Below are 24,247 nucleotides of genomic sequence, written 5' to 3' on the forward strand. Positions count from 1 at the left end.
AAATAGAACATGCCAGCCCATACCATTAATTTGTTTATGTATAGAGGATATCAGGAACAAATTGGATAATATTAAGGTAAATAAAACTCCAGGCCCAGATGGAATTCACCCAAGGGTGTTAAGGGAACTTAGCACTGTTATAGACAAACCTCTACTCTTAATTTTTCAAGACTCATTATCCTCAGGCATGGTACCCAAGGATTGGCGTAAAGCTGATGTGGTGCCACTCTTCAAAAAGGGAAGTAGGGATGATCCAGGAAGCTATAGACCAGTTAGTCTGACATCAATAGTGGGGAAAATATTTGAAGGGATTATAAGGGATTATATTGATGATCATATTCGTGTAAACAAGATTATGAGTTCTAATCAACATGGTTTTAGGAGAAATAGATCATGTCAAACTAATCTAATTAGATTCTATGAGGAAGTGAGTAAAAATATAGATAAAGGGGAATCAGTTGATGTGATATACTTAGATTTTGCAAAGGCGTTTGATACAGTGCCACATGAGAGATTAATGCACAAAATTAGGAGACTGGGAATAGCTGAAAATGTTAGTTTGTGGATAAATAACTGGATAAAAGATAGGGAGCAACGAGCAGTAGTAAATGGATCATACTCAGATTGGACAAAGGTAATCAGTGGAGTACCCCAGGGATCAGTGCTAGGCCCTATTCTTTTTAATATTTTTATAAATGACTTGGAGCTAGGATTAAATAGCGACATCTCTATTTTTGCAGATGATACTAAGTTAAGTAAGGTTATTAGGTCAGAGCAGGATGAACTTTCGTTACAAAGGGACCTGCAAAAATGAGAAGTATGGGCAGGTAAATGGAAAATGAGATTTAATAGGGGAAAATGCAGGGCAACGTATTATTTAAATGGGACAAGACTTAGCCAAACACAGGAGGAAAGGGATTTGGGGGTAGTAATAGATAACAAGGTAAAGATGGGTGCACAATGCAGGTTAGCAGCTTCAAAGGCTAATAAGATACTGTCTAGCATGTATTAAAAGAGGTATTGACTCAAGGGAGGAAAGCATAATTCTGTCACTATATAAAGCCCTGGTAAGACCTCACCTTAAGTATGGAGTGCAGTTCTGGGGACCAATCGCAAAAAAAGATATTGCAGAACTAGAGAAAGTCCAGAGAAGGGCCACAAAGCTAAAGGGGATTGGAGAATTTAACCTATGAGGAGAGGCTAGCCAAACTGAGTCTGTTTTCTTTAGAAAAAAGGCGCTTAAGAGGTGACATGATTACTTTATATAAATATATTCAAGGCCCATATACAGAGATGGCAGAAGCTCTGTTTATTCCAAGAAAATTGTTTGTGACCAGAGGTCACAATTTAAGGTTGGAGGAAAGGAGATTTAATCTCCTGCAACGGAAATGTTTTTTCACTGTAAGAGCAATAAAAGTGTGGAACTCATTACCAAAGGAGGTAGTGAATGCCAATACCCTAGATACATTTAAAAATTATTTGGATACATTTCTGTCTATAAACAAAATTCATGGATATGATTGCTAGTTTTAAATGGGTCACCTTTTAGTGGGATTATTTAAGCTTAACTGGAGCTTTTTGTATATATTTTAGATTTGTATAGGTTGAACTCGATGGACTTCGGTCTTTATTCAACCTCATCTACTATGTTACTATGTTACTATGTTACTATGTTACTCTCTACCTGAAATCACTATCCTACAAATAGATGATCAGACTCCTTTAAGTGGCTCTGATGGTAATACTTTTAAAATTTTGCTTGGAAAGATAGCAAATATTTCCTTAGACGGAGATGCATTAACCATATCTCTCCACAAGGGGGCGCTATGTCCCCTAAAGGGGGAGATCATTCACAATTCCTCGCAGAAATTGAGAAAGTTAAAGATGATCTATTCATCCCTATATTATTATACTTTTGGATTCCAGAATAATGTAATTTGGCTAATACTTGAAGGATACTTAACTGAAGAACAATTAATAGAACAATCCTTTGCATCTATACCAGAAGGATTGTTTACAATTCAGTCTATTTATCCCTTCAGCTCAGAGGAAAGCATCTCCCTGGTATTTGATCAGCCGATCAAAGAGCAAGAATACCCCAATATTCAGAATCATGGGGGCAATGTAAATTATAATAAAGGGGATCTCACCTCTATATTGGAAGAAGCCTATGAGATAGGACAGCCTGAAATCTTTCCAGGATTTCAGCAAATAGTCGAAGAGCAAATCTCCTTAGCTAATGGCTGTTCCAGTGATGACGAACGCCAACAGCTACGAGAACTCCTGATGGAGTACAAGGATATTTTTGCTAGGGATTCTTATGACTGCGGAACTACAGACTTGCATATTGCAAGAATCTAAACAGATCCCAATGCACCACCTGTCTTTGTTAAACAATACATACTTCATTTAGCCTCATATGATTCTCTTACAGAGATCATAAGGAATCTGGAAGAAAGGGGTATTATCCGAGAGGTGCATAGCTCTTATAACTATCCTATTCTAGGTGTCCTTAAACCAAATGGACAATGGCGTTTGTGTGCTGACTTAAGACAGCTAAACAAACGAGTGTACATGTCTGGCTGGCCTGTGCCAAATATTGACCAGTGCCTAGAGCAGATGCAGGGATCTAAAATATTCACTGACATTAATTGTGCACAGAGATATTGGACCATAAAGGTACATGAGGAGGATCTCGTTCCAAAAGTTCCAGTATGAATTCCAAAGGCTCCCATATGGAAACATAAATTCAGGACATGAATTTGCTGTATTCATGCATTAGGCTATGCCTGATGCACTGGAAAGGGGGACATTTCTCTTATGTTGATGATGTTTTAATCAAAAGCACAGACTTTGAAAAACACATCACAGAGCTTAAACATGTCCTCAGCCATCTTAAAAGGGCAGGTGTCAAATTATCCCTACAAAAAAGCTCAATGGTGCTGCACTTGTGTAAACTTCTTGGGACATGAAGTTACTTCCGAAGGGTTAAATCCCCAGAAGAAAAAGGTGGAAGCTATAATAAATTCTGAAAACCCAACTAACTAAAAGGAATTGAGATCATTCCTGGGTATGACAAATTATTCTCGCAAATTTATTGATTAATATGCAGAATTAGCTAAACCACTGCTACTTCTTCTAAAGAAGGATGTGAAATGGCACTGGAGTGAGACTCAAGAGACAGCCATCAAGGAGCTGAAGAGAAAACTCACTCAAGCACCTTGCTTAGTGTACCCTGAAGGTGGTAAACCTTTCTACTTAGAAACAGGTTACACAGATATAAGTATGAGTGCTGTTTTATACCAAAAGCATGGTAATTTAAGCAAAGTCATTGCTTATGCGAGCAAAACTCTATCCCCAATAGAAATAAAATTTAGTGATTGCGAAAAAGCCCCCTTATCTACTGTATGGGCTCTACAAAATTTCCACAGCTATATACAGGGCGAGAAAACTATTGCAGAAACTGCCCACCAGCCTTTGCTATATCTGCAAAGTGAGAGAATAAGAGATGGAAATTTGTCTAACAGCCGCATAACAGCTTGGACTCTTTCTTACAAGGCTGTCCTTTAGAAATTCGTTATAAGCAAAACAAAAAGAATCCAGTCGCACAGGGGCTTGCTTAGCTTAATGACTGTACTGCTAAGGATCATGGCAAAGAGTTATTAGAAGTTGATTTCCTGGAGGAACAATTGCTTTCCCCATATAAAATATACAATGAGGACCATTGTCAAACTTTAACATGGGTATATGTTGATGGTTGTTCTTACCATGTCACTATTGATAATGAGCGCAGATTAGTCACCGGCATCGGTATAACTTGGGCCAATGGATTCCTAAACATTTCTGTAGGTTTCAACATTGGACCAAGATCCATTCAAGTTGCAGAACTAACTGCTGTTCTAAAAAAACATTGAGATGGCTATTGAACATGGTATTCATTAATTTGTGATCATTACTGACTCAAATTATGTGTGTGACAGTTTTGTTAAATACCTGCCAACTTGGAAAAGAAATGGCATGCAGAAAACTAACAACAAACCAGTCAAACATGGCAAGTTGTTCTGCGAGATTGATAATCTAGTGGTGTCCAATGGGTTAACCATACACTGGAAAAAGACCAAGTGTCATTCCAGGGTTCTAGGTCCTGATAAGGAAGGCAATGATCTTGCGGATTAATTAGCCAAACAAGGAGCCATAACTGGAGAACTCCTTAATATCTACCACTTAATGGGTGCAGTCCAGGTAGAAGCCATTACCAGAAACCAGACTAAGCAACAAAGGGAGCCTAACCTGGTACAATGGAGTCAGGATTCTCCTAGGGAGGACCTGATCACTAGTCAAAAAGAAGACCCCATTATAGGCATCTTATATAAACACATAGAAGATCCTGAAAGCAACCTCATCTCAAAAGAGGACAGTATTGGCAAGAAAGATCTTAGAATCTTAATGAAATCCAAATCACAATTCAAGTTACAGGATGGTTTCTTAATTAGAACCTCCAAAACTGGTATCCAGCAATGGGTGGTACCTACAAAGTTCAGAGGTCTCATGCTTCAACATGAAAAAAGAGGGAACACAGAGGCGCCAAATAAAAAAGTCCACAACTGCCGCTAAAACCTATTATGATCTCAAAACTTCCAAAAAGGAGCATGAAATAAATGATAAAGTTTATCTTTATAACTTTGGAAGAGATCAGGTTAAAGTGAAAGTAAATCCTAGCGTTTTACAAACGCTAGAATTTACTATTGATACAAATAAAGGGCACTTTCATTCATGAAGTATAAGATACTTCATGTAGAAATCTCCTTTATTTGATTCAATTAATCCCTATTTTTAGCTGCTACAGCATCCCACGGCTAAAATAAATTTTGGCTAAGAGGTGACGTTTTCACCTCTCAGCCAATAGTTGTGCGGTAAATCTGGCTTGGCGCCCATGGGAGCCGGATTTACCACACTGCTATTGGCTAAGAGGTGAAAATGTCACCTCTTAGCCAAAAAATTTTTTAGCCGTGCTCTGCTGTAGGAGCTAAGAGCGGCGATCGATTGAAACAAATAAAGGAGCTTTTTACATAAAGTATCTTATACTTCATGAATGAAAGTGCCCTTTATTTGTTTCAATAGTAAATCCTAGCGTTTGTAAAACGCTAGGATTTTCTTTCACTCTAAGGAGAAGAAATTTCTTCCATCATGGAAAGGTCCTTTAGTCATTGCTGACAAAATATCTCCAGTTACCTATAAAATTAGGATACCTAAAAATTATACTTTTATGGATAAATGGGTCCATATTAATCAGTTGGGAGAGTGCCATCCTAGATCCCTAGATCCCAACTACAAGTCATAGAGGGAGAATGAAGTGTCATATCCCCAAATGCACTAAATAAATATTGTAGTTTAAAGATGCCTAGCTAACGAGCATAAATATAAGGATTGAAAAACAACGGACTCGCTTCATAGAAGACTGTCTATGATGCGTACTGTCAATACACTTACCAAGTACCACTGACTTTAAGCCAATTCAAATACATGTGTCATACATATATTTAAAATTGGAAGGGGGAATTATGTCAGGGTATCTGTGAATGTCAGTAGACAATACATATATATATATATATATATATATAATAAGATAAAATAAGTATGCAACCTATCAAATATTAAATTTGAGCATGCTCATTTTATCACTGAATACATTCTGTGTATTGCAATTCTGAGGTCAGACATGAGATGCCTTGCTGACTATACATCAAAATTCAATTCTCCCCTTCTTCTTGGATACACAGGGTCGAAGAAAGGATTTAGACCTTTGTATAGATAAGACCGATGGGCCACTTCAAAGTAAATATTAGCATTATGGAGCCCTCAGATATATATGCCCATATATGGGTTTCCTGCCCAAGATGAGTAATAAAACTTACAGGTCCCCTGTAAGGAACAGACGGTCCATCTGTAAGAATAGTAGAATATACAAACATACTCAGAGGAGATAGCCCTCCTCTAAGTGTTAAGTGTCCCCTACTGAGTTTCAAATACATGAAGCTCAGATGTACGTCTCAAATGGAAAATAGCAGGAGAAAATAAGTTTCATATCCCTTTAAGTACGTTTCCATTTCTCCTCCTCAGCCTTTATCTGCTGTTATCATCTAAAAAAAGTTAAAAAGGCTTAAGAGGCTTCACACCATAATTTGGGCAGTGATGGTAATTGATTTTTAAGGTAGTTAGGGAGAAGACTCTATCCCCGCTCATTCTGTTGGTCAAGCATGATATAATTTAAAGGGACACTAAACCCCAAATTTTTTCTTTCATGATTCAGATAGAGCATGCGATTTTAGGCAACTTTCCAATCTACTCCTATTTTCAATTATTCTTTGTTCTTTTGCTATCTTTATTTAAAAAGCAGGAATTTAAAGTTTAGGAGCTGTCCCATTTTAGGTTCAGCCCCCTGATTTAAAAATGGGCCGGCTTCTAAGCTTTAAATTCCTGCTTTTTAAATAAAGATAGCAAGAGAACAAAGAAAAATTGATAATAGGAGTAAATTGGAAAGTTGGGTTTAGTATCCCTTTAAGCCTCATATCTGTTACAGTGCTACAGCTGCTAAACTAAACCCACACTTCACATATGGGGCCCCATTACACATGCAGCGTCGCCCGCAAATGCCAGCAGTGCCGGGTTTTATGTGGTTTTGGTATCCAATATACAGCGCCACATATAAATGCGGCACATATATTTCACCTGTCGCCCGCAATTTTTACTTCTATAAGCTAACATGTGAACGCGTCGCAAATCGATATCCAATATTCAGCGCAAGGACTTATGTGGCGAAAATGGAGAAATCTTACTCCATTTTCACCTCGCCACACAAAGGCAGCCGCAGCAGGCCTTGCGCTGAGTATGGGAGCACCCCGAAACTGCCTGCAAAAATAAACTAACACCTAACGCATGCGCAATATCTATCTACCTGTCAACCGCCAACCCCAACTGCAATAACTAAAAGTTCATTAACCCCTATATCTGCCATCAAACCCACACCACAACTAAAAATAAAGTATTAACCCCTAAATCCGCCAACCCAAAATCGCAAACTACCTAATAAAACTATTAACTCCTAATCTGCCATGAACCCACAATGCAAACTACCTATTAAAGTATTAACCCCTAAATTGTCAAAGCCCACAACGCAAACTACCTATTAAAGTATTAACCCCTAAACCGCCAAAGCCCAAAACGCAAATAAATAATTAAATTACTAAGCCCCCTAACCTAACACCCCCTAACTAACACCAACTAAATGTACCCAAATTACCTAAATTACAAAATACTAAAGTTACTAACTATTAAAATAAAAAAAACTAACATTTATTTTAAAAATTAAAAAAACTAAAGTATAAATTAAAATAAAACAAAAAAACTAAAGTATAAATTAAAGGGACAGTCTAGTCAAAATTAAAATTCTGGTGTAGACTGCCCTTTTAAGCTACAATTACCGAAAATAAAAAAAATCTAAGGCCTAGATTTGGAGTTTGGCGTTAGCCGTGAAAACCAGCGTTAGAGGCTCCTAATGCTGGTTTTAGGCTACCACCGGTATTTGGAGTCACTCAAAATAGGGTCTAACGCTCACTTTTCAGCCGCGACTTTTCCATACCGCAGATCCCCTTAAGTAAATTGCATATCCTATCTTTTCAATGGGATCTTTCTAACTCCGGTATTTAGAGTCGTTTCTGAAGTGAGCGTTAGACATCTAACGACAAAACTCCAGCCGCAGGAAAAAAGTCAGTAGTTAAGAGCTTTCTGGGCTAACGCCGGTTTATAAAGCTCTTAACTACTGTACTCTAAAGTACACTAAAACCCATAAACTACCTATGTACCCCTAAACCGAGGTCCCCCCACATCGCCGACACTCGAATACATTTTTTTAACCCCTAATCTGCCGACCGCCACCTACGTTATCCTTATGTACCCCTAATCTGCTGCCCCTAACACCGCCGACCCCTGTATTATATTTATTAACCCCTAACCTGCCCCCCACAACGTCGCCTCCACCTACCTACACTTATTAACCCCTAATCTGCCGACCGCAAAGCGCCGCCACCTACGTTATCCTTATGTACCCCTAATCTGCTGCCCCTAACACCGCCGACCCCTATATTATATTTATTAACCCCTAATCTGCCCCCCTCAACGTCGCCTCCACCTGCCTACACTTATTAACCCCTAATCTGCCGACTGGAGCTCACCGCTATTCTAATAAATGTATTAACCCCTAAAGCTAAGTCTAACCCTAACACTAACACCCCCCTAAGTTAAATATAATTTACATCTAACGAAATTAATTATCTCTTATTAAATAAATTATTCCTATTTAAAGCTAAATACTTACCTGTAAAATAAATCCTAATATAGCTACAATGTAAATTATAATTATATTGTAGCTATTTTAGGATTAATATTTATTTTACAGGTAACTTTGTATTTATTTTAACCTGGTACAATAGCTATTAAATAGTTAAGAACTATTTAATAGTTACCTAGTTAAAATAATTACAAAATTACCTGTAAAATAAAGCCTAACCTAAATTACAATTAAACCTAACACTATACTATCATTAAATTAATTAAATAAAATACCTACAATTACCTACAATTAAACCTAACACTACACTATCAATAAATAAATTAAATACAATTCCTACAAATAACTACAATGAAATAAACTAACTAAAGTACAAAAAATAAAAAAGAACTAAGTTACAAAAAATAAAAAAATATTTACAAACATAAGAAAAATATTACAACAATTTTAAACTAATTACACCTACTCTAAGCCCCCTAATAAAATAACAAAGATCCCCAAAATAAAAAATGCCCTACCCTATTACTTACTACTAAATTACTACAGTTCAAAGCTCTTTTACCTTACCAGCCCTGAACAGGGCCCTTTGCGGGGCATGCCCCAAAGAATTCAGCTCTTTTGTCTGTAAAAAAAAAAACATACAATACCCCCCCCAACATTACAACCCACCACCCACATACCCCTAATCTAACCCAAACCCCCCTTAAATAAACCTAACACTAAGCCCCTGAAGATCTTCCTACCTTATCTTCACCATACCAGGTTCACCGATCCGTCCTGAAGAGCTCCTCCGATGTCCTGATCCAAGCCCAAGCGGGGGCTGAAGAGGTCCATGATCCGGCTGAAGTCTTCATCCAAGCGGGAGCTGAAGAGGTCCATGATCCGGATGAAGTCTTCATCCAAGCGGGAGCTGAAGAGGTCCATGATCCGGATGAAGTCTTCTATCAACGGCATCTTCAATCTTCTTTCTTCCGGATCCATCTTGCAGACCTCCGACGCGGAACATCCTCTTCTCCTGACGCCTACTAGCCGAATGACGGTTCCTTTAAGGGACGTCATCCAAGATGGCGTCCCTCGAATTCCGATTGGCTGATAGGATTCTATCAGCCAATCGGAATTAAGGTAGGAATATTCTGATTGGCTGATGGAATCAGCCAATCAGAATCAAGTTCAATCCGATTGGCTGATCCAATCAGCCAATCAGATTGAGCTTGCATTCTATTGGCTGATCGGAACAGCCAATAGAATGCAAGCTCAATCTGATTGGCTGATTGGATCAGCCAATCGGATTGAACTTGATTCTGATTGGCTGATTCCATCAGCCAATCAGAATATTCCTACCTTAATTCCGATTGGCTGATAGAATCCTATCAGCCAATCGGAATTCGAGGGACGCCATCTTGGATGATGTCATTTAAAGGAACCGTCATTCGTCGTTCAGTCGTCGGCCAGGATGGATGTTCCGCGTTGGAGGTCTTCAGGATCCTGCCGCTCCGCTCCGGATGGATGACCATAGAAGATCCCGCTTGGATGAAGACTTCAATCGGATGGAAGACCTCTTCTGCCCCGCTTGGATGAAGACTTCAGCCGGATCATGGACCTCTTCAGCCCCCCGCTTGGGCTTGGATCAGGACATCGGAGGAGCTCTTCTGGACAGATCGTTGAACCCGGTGAGGTGAAGACAAGGTAGGAAGATCTTCAGGGGCTTAGTGTTAGGTTTATTTAAGGGGGGTTTGGGTTAGATTAGGGGTATGTGGGTGGTGGGTTGTAATGTTGGGGCGCTTGGGTATTGTATTTTTTTTTTTACAGGCAAAAGAGCTGAACTTCTTGGGGCATGCCCCGCAAAGGGCCCTGTTCAGGGCTGGTAAGGTAAAAGAGCTTTGAACTTTAGTAATTTAGAATAGGGTAGGGCATTTTTTTATTTTGGGGGGCTTTGTTATTTTATTAGGGGGCTTAGAGTAGGTGTAATTAGTTTAAAATTGTTGTAATATTTTTCTTATGTTTGTAAATATTTTTTATATTTTTTTATTTTTTGTAACTTAGTTCTTTTTTATTTTTTGTACTTTAGCAAGTTTATTTAATTGTATTTATTTGTAGGAATTGTATTTATTTAATTGTAATATTGATAGTGTAGTGTTAGGTTAATTGTAGGTAATTGTAGGTAGTTTATTTAATTAATTTATTGATAGTGTAGTGTTAGGTTTAATTGTAACTTAGGTTAGGATTTATTTTACAGGTAAATTTGTAATTATTTTAACTATTTTAGCTATTAAATAGTTCTTAACTATTTAATAGCTATTGTACCTGGTTAAAATAAATACAAAGTTACCTGTAAAATAAATATTAATCCTAAAATAGCTATAATATAATTATAATTTATATTGTAGCTATATTAGGATTTATTTTACAGGTAAGTATTAAGCTTTAAATAGGAATAATGTATTTAATAAGAGTTAAATAATTTCGTTAGATTTAAATTATATTTAACTTAGGGGGGTGTTAGTGTTAGGGTTAGACTTAGCTTTAGGGGTTAATACATTTATTAGAATAGAGGTGAGCTCCAGTCGGCAGATTAGGGGTTAATAAGTGTAGGCAGGTGGAGGCGACGTTGTGGGGGGCAGATTAGGGGTTAATAAATATAATATAGGGGTCGGCGATGTTAGGGCAGCAGATTAGGGGTACATAGGGATAATGTAAGTAGCGGCGGTTTACGGAGCGGCAGATTAGGGGTTAATAATAATATGCAGGGGTCAGCAATAGCGGGGGCGGCAGATTAGGGGTTAATAAGTGTAATGTTAGGGGTCTTTAGACTCGGGGTACATGTTAGAGTGTTAGGTGCAGACGTAGGAAGTGTTTCCGCATAGCAAACAATGGGGCTGCGTTAGGAGCTGAACGCGGCTTTTTTGCAGGTGTTAGGGTTTTTTTCAGCTCAAACAGCTCCATTGTTTCCTATGGGAGAATCGTGCACGAGCACGTTTTTGAGGCTGGCCACTTGCGTAAGCAACTCTGGTATCGAGAGTTGAAGCTGCATTAAATATGCTCTACGCTCCTTTTTTTGAGCCTAACGCAGCCTTTATGTGGACTCTCAATACCAGAGTTATTTTTATGGTGCGGCCAGAAAAAAGCCGGCGTTAGTTTTTCGGGTCATTACCGACAAAACTCCAAATCTAGCCGTTAGATTACAGAAAAAAATAATATATCACATTTTTAAAAATTATACCTAATCCCTATGAAAATAAAAAAGCCCCCCCCCCAAAATAAAAACACCCCCTAATCTAATGCTAAATTACCAGTAGCCCTTAAAAGGGCTTTTTGCAGGGCATTGCCCCAAGATAAACAGCTCTTTTACATTCAAAATACACAAAGTCCCCCCTAACAGTAACCCCCCACCCATCAAACCCCCCAAAATAAAAGAACCTAACACTAAAAAACCTAAACTACCCATTGCCCTGAAAAGGGCATATGTTTTGGCATTGCCCTTAAAAGGACATTTAGCTCTTTTACAAAGTGCCCACTCTAATCTAAATAATAATAAAAAAAATACCTAAGTCTAACCCCCAGCTTGGTACTCACCGTTCCTGAAGTCTGGCAGAGAAGGTCCTGTCCCATGCGGTGAAGTCTTCTTCCAAGCGGTGACCTCTTCTTCCTTCTTCCAGGAACAATCCGGCGCGGAGCAGAGGGCGGAGCTGAAGACAGATGACCGCGGAGCTGAAGACTGGCGACCGCGGAGCTGAAGACTGGCGACCCTGGAACTGAAGACCGGTGACCCTGGAACAGATGACTGGCGACCCTAGATTTGAAGACCGGCGACCCAGGAACTGAAGACCGGCGACCGCGGAGCAATGGAGCATGGAGGATCCTCTTCGTACGATCTCCGCCGTACACTGAATAGTGAACTCAAATTACGCGATTAAAAATGGCGTCCCTTGAATTCCTATTGGCTTATTTCATTCTTCAAATCCAAATCAGCCAATAGGATGAGAGCTACTCAAATCCTATTGGCTGTTCGAATCAGCCAATAGGAGGAGAGCTACTGAAATTCTATTGGCTATTCAAATCAGCCAATAGAATTTCAGTAGCTCTTATCCTATTGGCTGATTTGAACAGCTAATAGGATTTGAGTAGCTCTCATCCTATTGGCGGACTTGAATTTTTTATTTTACTAGTTAGTAACTTTAGTATTTTGTAATTTAGGTAATTTGGGTTCATTTAGGGAGTGTTAGGTTAGGGGGCTTAGTAATTTAACTATTTATTTTCATTGTGGGCTATCATGGTTTAGGGGTTAATACTTTAATAGGTAGTTTGCATTGTGGTCTTTGGCGGTTTAGGGGTTAATACTTTAATAGGTAGTTTGCGTTGTGGGATAATGGCGGATTAGGGGTTAATAGTTTTTTTAGGTAGTTTGCGATGCTAGGGTTGGCGGATTTAGGGGTTAATACTTTAATAGTTTTATTGCGGTGTGGGTTTGATGGCGAATATAGGGGTTAATAGTTTAATTATTGCTTGCGGTGTGGGTTTAATAGCGGATTTAGGGGTTAATACTTTAGTTATTACTTGTGGTGTGGGTTTGATGGCGGATATGGGGTTAATAGTTTAATTAGGCATATTGTGTTGTAGGGGGGTTGTCGGTTTTGGGGTTAATACTTTTATTAGTTCTGATGTGGGTTTGATGGCGGATATAGGGGTTTTACGTGTCAGGTTTAATTTTGGGAGGCATGTTAGACTGTTATGGGAGATTTTAAAAAATTTTTATTTTTCTTCGGCGCCGGCAGTTTCTAAAGTGCCGTAAGTCACTAGCGACTCCAGAAATTTGTATTTACGCTCATTTCTGGACATAGCTAGTTTATCTGACTTACGGCACTTTATGAACTGCCGGCGCCCTATATGTAATAGCCTGATGTGCGAGGTGAAATTACGGGTGGCGCGGGTTTCAACGCTTGCGCGGAAGCCTGCACCGTATATGTAATCTCGCCCATGGTTTTAACTAGCTCACTTAAGTCCTTAAGGACCAGACCATTTTTCAATTTCTTACCCTTAAGGACCAGGGCTATCTTTACATTTCTGCGGTGTTTGTGTTTAGCTGTAATTTTCCTCTTACTCATTTACTGTACCCACACATATTATATGCTGTTTTTCTCGCAATTAAATGGACTTTCTAAAGATACCATTATTTTAATCATATCTTATAATTTACTATAAAAAAAATTATAAAATATGATGAAAAAATAAAAAAAAAACACTTTTTCTAACTTTGACCCCCCAAAATCTGTTACACATCTACAACCACCAAAAAACACCCATGCTAAATAGTTTCAAAATTTTGTCCTGAGTTTAGAAATACCCAATGTTTACATGTTCTTTGCTTTTTTGCAAGTTATAGGACAATAAGTACAAGTAGCACTTTGCTATTTCCAAACCATTTTTGTTTCTCCAAAATTACCGATAGTTAAATTGTAACACTGATATCTGTTAGGAATCCCTGAATATCCCTTGACATGTTTATATTTTATTTAGTAGACAACCCAAAGTATTGATCTAGGCCCATTTTGGTATATTTCATGCCACCATTTTACCGCCAAATGCGATCAAATAAAAGAAATCATTAACTTTTTCACAAACTTTAGGTTTCTCACTGAAATAATTTACAAACAGCTTGTGCAATTATGGCACAAATGGTTGTAAATGCTTCTCTTGGATCCCCTTTGTTCAGAAATAGAAGACATATATGGCTTTGGCATTGATTTTTGGTAATTAGAAGGCCGCTAATTGCCGCTGCGTACCACACTTGTATTATGCCCAGCAGTGAAGGGGTTAATTAGGTAGCTTGTAGGGTTAATTTTAGCTTTAGTGTAGAGATCAGCCTCCCACCTGTCACATCCCACCCCCTGAGCCCTCCCTAACCTCTCTCAAACAGTTCTCTTCCCTCCCCCACTTCACAATTGTCACCGCCATCTTAAGTACTGGCAGAAAGTCTGCCAGTATAAAAATAAAGGTTTTTTTTTTTGTTTGTTTAAATTTGTTTTCTATATTTTATATGAAGTGCAGGATCCCCCATTACCGCCAACCTCCCTGATCCCCCCCAAACAGCTCTCTAAGCCTTCCCCCCTCGACCTATTGGTCGCTATCTTAGGTACTGGCAGCTGCCTGCCAGTACCCAGTTTACTAACAAATTTGCCCTTTTTTTTCCTAAAAAAATATAAACCCCCTATTTTCTGTAGTGTAGCTTCCCCCCCTCAATACCCTACCCCCCCTCCCCCTCCCAGATCCCTTTCCAAAAATGTTTTCCCCTCTCTCTCCCTTTCCCCTCTCCCTCCTTCGGCTGAACATTGTACATTGATGACCGTGCACGTTCGCGCTCCACAGCCCCGCCCCTCACCTCCTTGCACGCTCGCGGACACTTGCTCACAGGATCCGGAACTCGCACCGGCGATGGGCCGCCCACCCGCCTCCCTGCTATGGCTCCCACCCACCAATGATCAGCGATGCAGAGAGGGCCACAGAGTTGCCCTCTCTGCATTGGTAACTCTGCAGATCTATTTCTGCAGTGCCCCACTCATGGGGTATGCAGAAATATTATGATCTCGCTATTTTTAGCATAATTGCATCAGACCAGGACTGCCCAGGACTGCAGCGACATAGAGGGTCCTTAAGGGCTTAACGACCATTATCGTACAGGGTACGACGCTGGTCGTTAAGGGGTTAATAATTCACTGTTACATGACAGATGAAAAATTTACTCCATTATAAGCTATATTAGGAAATCAGACTGTTAATATATGCCAAAAGCACCAACAGCACGTTCCTAACAATTTTGTCTATTTAATTATTTTTTTTTAAACCAGTAGGATATTTTTAAATGTATTTAAAGGGACAGTCAAGACCCAATACATAATTTGTTTACTTATTGTTACATACCAGAGAAACATCCTGCAACTGGTCCCACATCTATAAACTTGTAAGAAGTACATGAAACATTTAAATAGTCATCGTTTGTTAGGAGCCGAAAATGGTCGCCAAGCTCCACCCACCTATTACGTGTGCATGTGCAAATTGAAATAGCTAACTGAAAAATAATAAACGTGCACTGTTAAACTGTCCTACAAGAAAACAGCTAACTGGACAAGAAGAAAGCTGTGGGTGGAGCTTGGTGGTAATAAATGATGATTATTTAAAAGTTTCATGTACTTCATACAATCTTATAGCCGTGGAACCTATTGAAAGAAGCGTGTCTGGTATGTAACAATAAGTACACATATAAATACATTATAGACATATCAATATACATACAAAAACATCTTTAGCAATGTATGTGTAGGTATGTATTGTTATGTTAAAGCCCTTTGCCTGTCTTTTTTTTTCCCCAACATCCGAGATCTCATATCTTTGAGCCGTTATAACTTTTTTGTGCAATATTTTTTTTTATATTATTTATTAGACAGTGTTAGAAATGAGTGTAACTGTACTTTGTAATGTATTTTTGTGCACAGGGATTTTTTTATGGGCTGAGAAAGAGCTGAATGCCCTTTTAAGGACAATGCCCATACAAATGACCTTTTCGGGGCAATGGGTAGATTAGGGTTTTTTTATTTTGGGGGGTGGGGGTTGTAATGTAAAGGGGTACTATGTTTATTTTTTTTTCAAAAGAGCTGTTAACTTTAGGGCAATGCCCTACTAAAGGCCCTTTTAAGGGCTATTGAAAGTTTATAGATTGGGGGGTATTTTGGGGTGTTTTTTTTTAGCGGGGGTATTAGATTAGGAATAACTTTTTTATTTTGGATAATTTGGTTTGTTAATTTCTGTAATGTTAGGTTTTTTATTTTTTGTAATTTTAGCTTTTTTATTTTGTGTAATAGTAGGTTTCTTTTAGTAGTTTAGTTTTTTATTTTCTGAAATGGAAGTTTTTTTATGTAATGTGAGGGTTTTATGTAAATTAGGTTAAATACTATGCGTTGTGGGGCGTTTGCAGTTTAGGAGTTAATAGTTTTATTAGGTAGTTTGCGTTGTGAGGGGATGGCGGTTTAGGGGTTAATAGTTTTATTAAGGTGTTTGCCTTGTGAGGGGTTGGCGGCTGAGGTGTTAATAGGTTAATTAGGTGTTTGCGCTGTGGGGGGTTGGCAGATTAGGGGTTTATACATTTATTAGACATTGTGATATGGGGGGATAGAGGTTTAGGGGTTAACGTTTATTAGTTATTGCGATGTGGGGGGATGGCGGATTAGGGGTTGATATTGTGCATGTGTTAGGTGTTTGTTAAGGCTTCCAGGGCGTTATGGTACTTTTTTAGTCAGCGCAAGGCTTGCTGCGTCTGCCTATGTGTGGCAAGGGGGAATTGGAATAAAATATCTCCATTCTGCGCGCGTAAATCCTTGCTCTGCATATGTGATACCAACTGGAGACGCCAGTTCTATGTTAGTTTCTGGGAGTAAAAACTGCGGGCGACAGGTAAAATATACTCGTGCAACTTGTCTGCTGCGCTGTATATGTGATCGCTCGGTTAGACTAAAACTTGGCAATGCTGGGTTTTGCGCCCGTCGCCACATATGTGATCGCGCCCAATATTGCTTGCGCAAAACAGTCTGCGCCTCACTTGTAATCTAGCCCTAAAACATTAACAATGTGGAAAAACTATTATTGCATTCTTTTAATCATTTTTGCAAAACAGCTGCCGCATAGCACTTATGACATGTGTACACTCATGAGCCTATTCAAAGATCAGTGACCTTGAAGGCTTTTCAGCAGTCATATTGTGCATTTCAGCTTAGCGTGCAAGATACAGAGCAGAGAATTCTTTTTTTTTTTTTTGCTGTATATTTTATGTAAATTCTAAACTGCAAGAATATAAAGCTCCCACTCTGTATCCTGCTCACTACATTTGTCAAAAAGCATTCAATGCCCTTTATCTGTGCATGTGCACTGCTTTTTGTTAAAGTGTGTGAGAATGTCCAAGCTCCAAGATGGCTGTGCTTAACCAGCACCTGTAAGGGGTTAAAATAGGAAAACCAGGGTAAAAACAATACCATGCTGAGTAGTAACCGTGCTATTGTAATTGTGCCCAGCAGTTTAATCAATCTTGCCTAGAGCAGCGCTGCATTGGCACAAAACAGACAGTGCTGTGATGCCTGAAGTAAAACTCTCTTTCCCCCTCCTACACTAGAAGTTGGCATTGTATAAATAGCTGGAAACTGCATCATCCACATTCTTCTGAACACCATATCATAATTTCACAAGATTACATGGCTAGCACTGTGTTATGTCCTATCTGAAGCACAAAACATGCTTAAAGGGACAGTATACAACAATTTTACATTTAACTGCATGTAATAGGCACTACTATAAAGAATAATAATCACTGATACTCATATAAGAAAATCACTATAAAAACTTTGAAAAACTTGCTTAGAAGCTCTCAATTTAGCACTGTTGATGATGTTAGGCTGGGACACCCACTGAAAGGGGCTGAAAGCAGACCCCCCCTGCATATGAAAAGACCCTTTATACAAACAGAAGCAGTCTGACGTCTGTATACATCAGTATACATCTAAAACTTCAGGGTTTGGTTAGGAGTCTAAAAATCAGCACAATGTTATTTAAAAATAATCAAAACTATAAAAAAAAAATTATTTTTAAAAACACCCCAGATGGACTATGTCATGAGATGCAGGACATATGCAGGACACAGCAATGATGGTACAACTCTATTTTATTACAGAGCATAGCAATACACATCCAGACAGGTTGATTGTACTAAACTAACTGCGACACAGACACCGGACCTAAGCCCCGCCCACATACTAGTGACATCACATCCTGCTCTCATCACATCTTCCCCTTTTTCAAAGGCAAAGCATACATTTGCATATAATAAATAACAAGGTACACCAACAGGGTATACAACAACATTTTTGTTTTTGAACATTATAAAAACAGATAGATTAGAAAACATGAACAAATAAATTACATCCTGACTTGGACATCGGGGTAGACTACCCTAGTCCACAGTGACCATGGGATTATTCTGCCCATACTTCCGGTCACTGTTCTAGCTAAAGTCAGTCCCTGTATCGGGCCGGAAGTTTCACCACTCTTCCGCTTGATGTAACTTTGCATGAACTGTCCTCTGATACAGAAGATGGTGAACAAGAGTCTTCTGGAGGCAAAGATATATCCCCGCTGTGATCTTGCTGAGGGGAAGGCACCTCTCTTAGAACAGGGGATCCCACCGGCGGTGGTACTGAGGTATCCGGTTCCAGACTCTCAGGTACAGGCTGAAGATGTCTTCGGTTACAGCGTGTAACCGTCCCTCCCTCTGTAAGGACTGTGTAAGACCTTGGTTCTGGAGAGCGGCCCACTACCGTAGCAGGCGTCTTCCATTTCTTCTCATCATCCAGTTTAATTCTGACACTTTGGCCCGCTTTCAGTTCCTGTAAAGGCCTGACAGAATGTCTCCTGTCGTAGAAGAAACGATAACCCTTTTTGGCCTCTTCATCCCTCCTAAGGACTTCGTCCCGAGGAACAGGGCCAGGCGGCTTGAAGACACCCACTGAGGGTAAAGTGGTGCGAATCTGGCGTCCTAGCATCAGCTGTGCCGGGCTAAACCCGGTGGCTTGAATGGGCGTCGCCCTGTATGACAAGAGGGCTAGGTACGGCTCAGATTGCTTTAGAATGAATTTTGTAGTTTGAACTGCCCTTTCAGCCATTCCGTTGGCCTGCGGATAATGTGGACTTGACGTGGAATGTACAAAATCATATTCCCTGCTGAAAGCACTGAACTCTGTAGAAGCGAACTGCATACCATTATCACTCACCAGCTCCATTGGAATGCCCCAGCGGGCGAACAAGCTCTTCAGGCAAATGATAACGGCCTGACTTGTGATATCATTCAGGGGTGCAATTTCCAAATACCTGGAATAGTAGTCGATCACAACAAGAAACTTTCTCCCGTGCAGTTCACACAAATCAGCAGCTATTTTCTGCCACGGCCCCGCAGGCAGCGGAGTAGACATCAAGGGCTCCCTTCTCTGAGTAGGCCGGCGTTCCCGGCAAAAGGCACATTTAGACACGTGATTTGCAATGTCGGAGCTGATCCCAGGCCACCACACAGCTGTAGCTGCCCTTTCTCTGCACTTTGTAATGCCTAAGTGGCCATCGTGAATCCTGTTTAACATCTCTTTCCTCATGCTGACAGGAATTACAATGCGGTCTTGGAACAGCACCAACCCCTCCAGCTCCGTGAGCTGCGACCTCTCTGGCTGGTAAGCATTTAAAGACATCCAGGCTGCCCGGCTCTCGGGCCAGCCTTCTTTTATGTACCTTATAACTTCTTGCAGATCTGTGTCCAGATATGTCTCTTTCTTTATCTCTTCCAGTTTCCTTGAAGAAATGGACTTAGAGGCCAGAACTGAATCTACATACACTTTCACATCCGATTCTGTGGAGGATTCTTCAGCAGCAGCCAGCGGGAGCCTGGATAGTGTATCTGCCACAACCAGTTGTTTCCCCGGCACATGCACTGCCTGAACATTGAACCTGAGCAGTCTCATTAAAAGTCTCTGGCATCTCAAGGGTGTTTTGTCAATATCATAAGAATTGATTAGAGGGACTAGCGGTTTGTGGTCAGTTTCCAGACTAAATTTCTCCAAACCCACTAGATAACACTGAAAGCGCTCACAGGCCCAAACTGCAGCCAGGGACTCTTTCTCAATTTGAGCGTATTTTGACTCCGCAGCCGTCAGTGTGCGGGAACAGTAGGCGATGGGCTGTAGTTTGTTGTCATTCAGCTGCAGGAGTGCAGCCCCCAACCCATAACTGCTTGCATCAGCACTAACCACAGTCTTTTTTGAAGGGTCGTAGAACCCCAGCACTGGGGCAGACCCCAGCAGGGACTTGGCATGCTGAAAAGCTTTTTCTTGTGAAGGTCCCCAGACCCAGGCATTGTCTTTCTTAAGCAACTCTGTGACAGGGTGTAAAACTGTTGATAAATCTGGAAGAAACTTGCCCACGTAGTTTGCAAGGCCCAATATCTGTCTCAGCTCATGTACATCCGAAGGGCTTTTCATCTGTTCAATAGCACGAATTTTCTCGGGGTCTGGCTTGATGCCATCCCCGTTGATGATATGCCCAAAGTAGCATAATTCAGTTTTCCTAAAATTACATTTTTCTTTATTCAGCTTCAGCCCAGACTCTTTGAAAGCCTGTAGCACACAACTTAAACGCTGATCATGCTTCTCCGCTGTAGATCCATACACTAGAATGTCGTCCATGACGACCGCTGTGCCCACGTGGTCACTCAGGAGAGAACTCATTTCCCTTTGAAAGATTTCAGGAGCGGAGGATATCCCAAAGGGGAGTCTGCAGAAGCAGAACCGACCTACCGGTGTGATAAAGGTAGTCAGTTTGCGGCACTTTGGATCCAGGGGGATCTGCCAAAAGCCGCTAGAAGCGTCTAATGTGGAAAAGAACTTCGCTCCAGCCAACTTTGGAGCAATATCTTCTAATGTCGGCAGCAAAAATCTCTCTCTCTTCACTGCTTCATTCAACCTTTTCAGGTCCACACAGATGCGCACCTTTCCGTTTTTCTTTGCAACTGGAACAATGGGGGCACACCAATCAGTCGCTTCAACAACCTCTTCAATAACCCCCATAGATTTCATGCGCATAAGCTCTTTCTCCACTTGAGGCATGAGCGGGAACAGGATTCTACGAGGGGTAGAAATACTGTATGGGACTGCGTCACTTTTAAGTGCTATACGGACAGGTTTGCAGTTCAGTAGGCCCAACTCGCCAAACATATTTTCGGAAATCTCATTCACTCTGGCCACGAGGCCCAAGTCACAGGCTGCTTTTCTGCTCAATAAACTGTTAACACACTGACCTCGGATCACATGCACCCACATGGTAAACTTCCTTTGCTTGTACTCACAGCTGGCAAGAAATTTCCCCCCACAATCAATGCGGCCACCAGGACTATGGACATTTGTAGTAACCTTCGCCAGCTGGGGCTGTCGAGGCAGTTTCATAAATTCAGCAAAAGACATTACAGTGATATCTGCTCCTGTGTCAATCTTAAAATCAACTTTGGCTCCCATTACAGTAAAAGTGACTTTCCAATCTTCCTCTGAGCTTGTCCGTTCCACCACAGACCCCACAAAAGACACTTCCTGACCCTCCTGGTCACTGTCCACCTGCATCTCCTTAATGTATTCAGTTTTACACACCACTTCAAAATGGCCTATTCTGTTACATTTTCTGCATCTTTTATCTCTGGCCGAGCATATAGTACTCTGATCATGAGCCCGGTAGCACCGTGTGCATCGGCCATGTTGCGCCCATCCACTTCTAGGCCTTTCCAGTACTTTAGATCTACCGCTCACACTGTGCCTTTCACTAGTAGTTTTCCTAGACTGTTGCACTTCATCCACAATACTCTCAGACCTCAGATCAGCACTTTGCTTTTTCACCAGTTCACACTGGCGGGCCATCCTAATAGCCCCTTCTAACGTTAAATCAGGCTCTAACTGCAGCTTCAGGGAGACTTCAGCATCTGCAATTCCAATAACTATTCTGTCTCTGATTTGCTCTTCTTTAGCAACACCAAACTCACAGAATTCAGCTAATTCATACAGGCTGCGCACAAATGACTCCACAGATTCTCCCACACGCTGATTACGTTTGTGAAAACAAGCTCTCTCATGAATCACATTTCTTTTGGGCACAAAGTGGGCACTGAGTTTATCCATAACTATATCAAAGTTAACTTCTTCCCCTTCTTGGAAAGTAAAAGCATTGAACACTGGCTCCACATCTTTCCCCATAGAGTATAAAAGAGAATTAACTTGTACTTCACCACTCTCCTTGTTCAGTTTGGATGCAATCCTGAAGCGCTGAAACTGCTGACGCCATGTGGGCCAAGCTGCAGGCTGAGAAAAGTCAAAAGGCTCAGGTGGGGCAAACTTTGACATTGCAATCGATCAGGAACAGAAGCGCAGTCCAGAACTTCTGACACCATGTCATGAGATTCAGGACATATGCAGGACACAGCAATGATGGTACAACTCTATTTTATTACAGAGCATAGCAATACACATCCAGACAGGTTGATTGTACTAAACTAACTGCGACACAGACACCGGACCTAAGCCCTGCCCACATACTAGTGACATCACATCCTGCTCTCATCACAGACTATATAAATGGATCATCTACAAAACATTTATTCAAAGACAAATCTACTGTACAATGTAACTTTAAATCCTATCTAAATAATCTCATACATGACACTGAATTTACTGTTAAGAAATATGGGGTCTGTTGCATTTTCAACAATATAAGAGCCAGATTTTTTTTTTCTTACTTTTTATAGATGTAGGAGTGTACAAACATGATTTTCTTTGGGGGTGGATAAGTATCACTAAAGTTTATCACACAGGGAAAAAGTAAATTTTGGAGAGAAAAGGTTACTGATTCAGTCAGTGGTAAACACAGGAGAAAGTTTTTCTGGCTGACTAACTGCTGTAATTACTTACCAGTGTGAGGCTTGTGGACTAGTGGTATGTGTATACAGTATATACTAGTGGTATGTGCATATATACATAATCACATGGGATACGAATTAAAAAGGACTGTAAAAACCTCTGGATGGCCAGTTAAAAAACAAGTAAAAGTAACTTTACCATGTCAGTGACTTATCAAAGTCAGTGGATTTACCATGGTTACCAGGGGGGCACTAGCCTCCCAGCATCATCTCTTCCCCAATTTGCCCCTTTGTTATCACCCCTGGTTTTCCAACCACCACTATTCCCATGCTCTCTCCAGTACCACCAAGAGCCTATCATATCATATTGTCCCCTTAAAAAGGCCCTGATCCCACACATGGAATATCCAATCCTCTTCTCCCATCGTAGTCCTGCCCACAAACATGGGTGTCTCTGCAGGAAGTGCCCAGCCATATCTTTGCCATTGGCTGTGCCCAGTAGTATCTCCACAGACGTAGGACTAGTTAAACAAAGAAGAGTGGTAAAGCCTAAGTACTGACAAATAAGAAAAGTAGGTGAAGACCAGTATGTAACTTCATTGCAGAGGAGGGGTAGAGAATGTGACCAGTTGGGTCACTGTGCAGTAGTGAGATATGGGGAAGGCTGTGAGTGTAAATAGATTAAACAAGCAGTTGGCTGTAGGCCTATAAGGTCCAGATCAGCTTGAATAATGCAAAAAAGGATTTCACTTCAGGGAGAATGTAAATTTGTGATATCTTATGACCCATCCAAGTTTCCTTGCTCTGCATATGACAATAATCTCATACTATTCATTCATGAAAATGTACAAGTATGAAATCGTTTTTAAAAAGTGTGAAGTGTTATTATTTAACACTGATGAAAATATTCTCTGATACACAAATGTCAACATCAATAACATTGGAACTGGAGAGGCTGTACTAAGGTATTGAGATGTTACCTAAACATATTAGCGTTTGTTTAAGGTATCTGATACATAAGTCAGTTGCAATACAGAGGTTATACAGTTATTATAATTTAAAAAATGTAAAGCCACCAATCAGCAAGTGCTACCATGGCGCTGAACCAAAAATGGGCCATGCTCCTAAGCTTACATTCCTGATTTTCAAATAAAGATACCATTTATATAAAGATCCACATTTATACACACACATATATATATATATATATATATATATATATACCATTTATATAAAGATACACATTTATACACACACACACACACACACACACACATATATATATATATATATATATATATATATATATATATATATATATATATATAAATATATATATATATATATACCTTTGAACCCTTCCCAGTCAAACACCTTGTCATATACCAAATCCTTTTATACTTTTATTTCATAAATATGAGTGTAATATT

Source organism: Bombina bombina, chromosome 2 (genome assembly GCF_027579735.1).
Source record: "Bombina bombina isolate aBomBom1 chromosome 2, aBomBom1.pri, whole genome shotgun sequence".
Classification (NCBI taxonomy): Eukaryota; Metazoa; Chordata; class Amphibia; order Anura; family Bombinatoridae; genus Bombina; species Bombina bombina.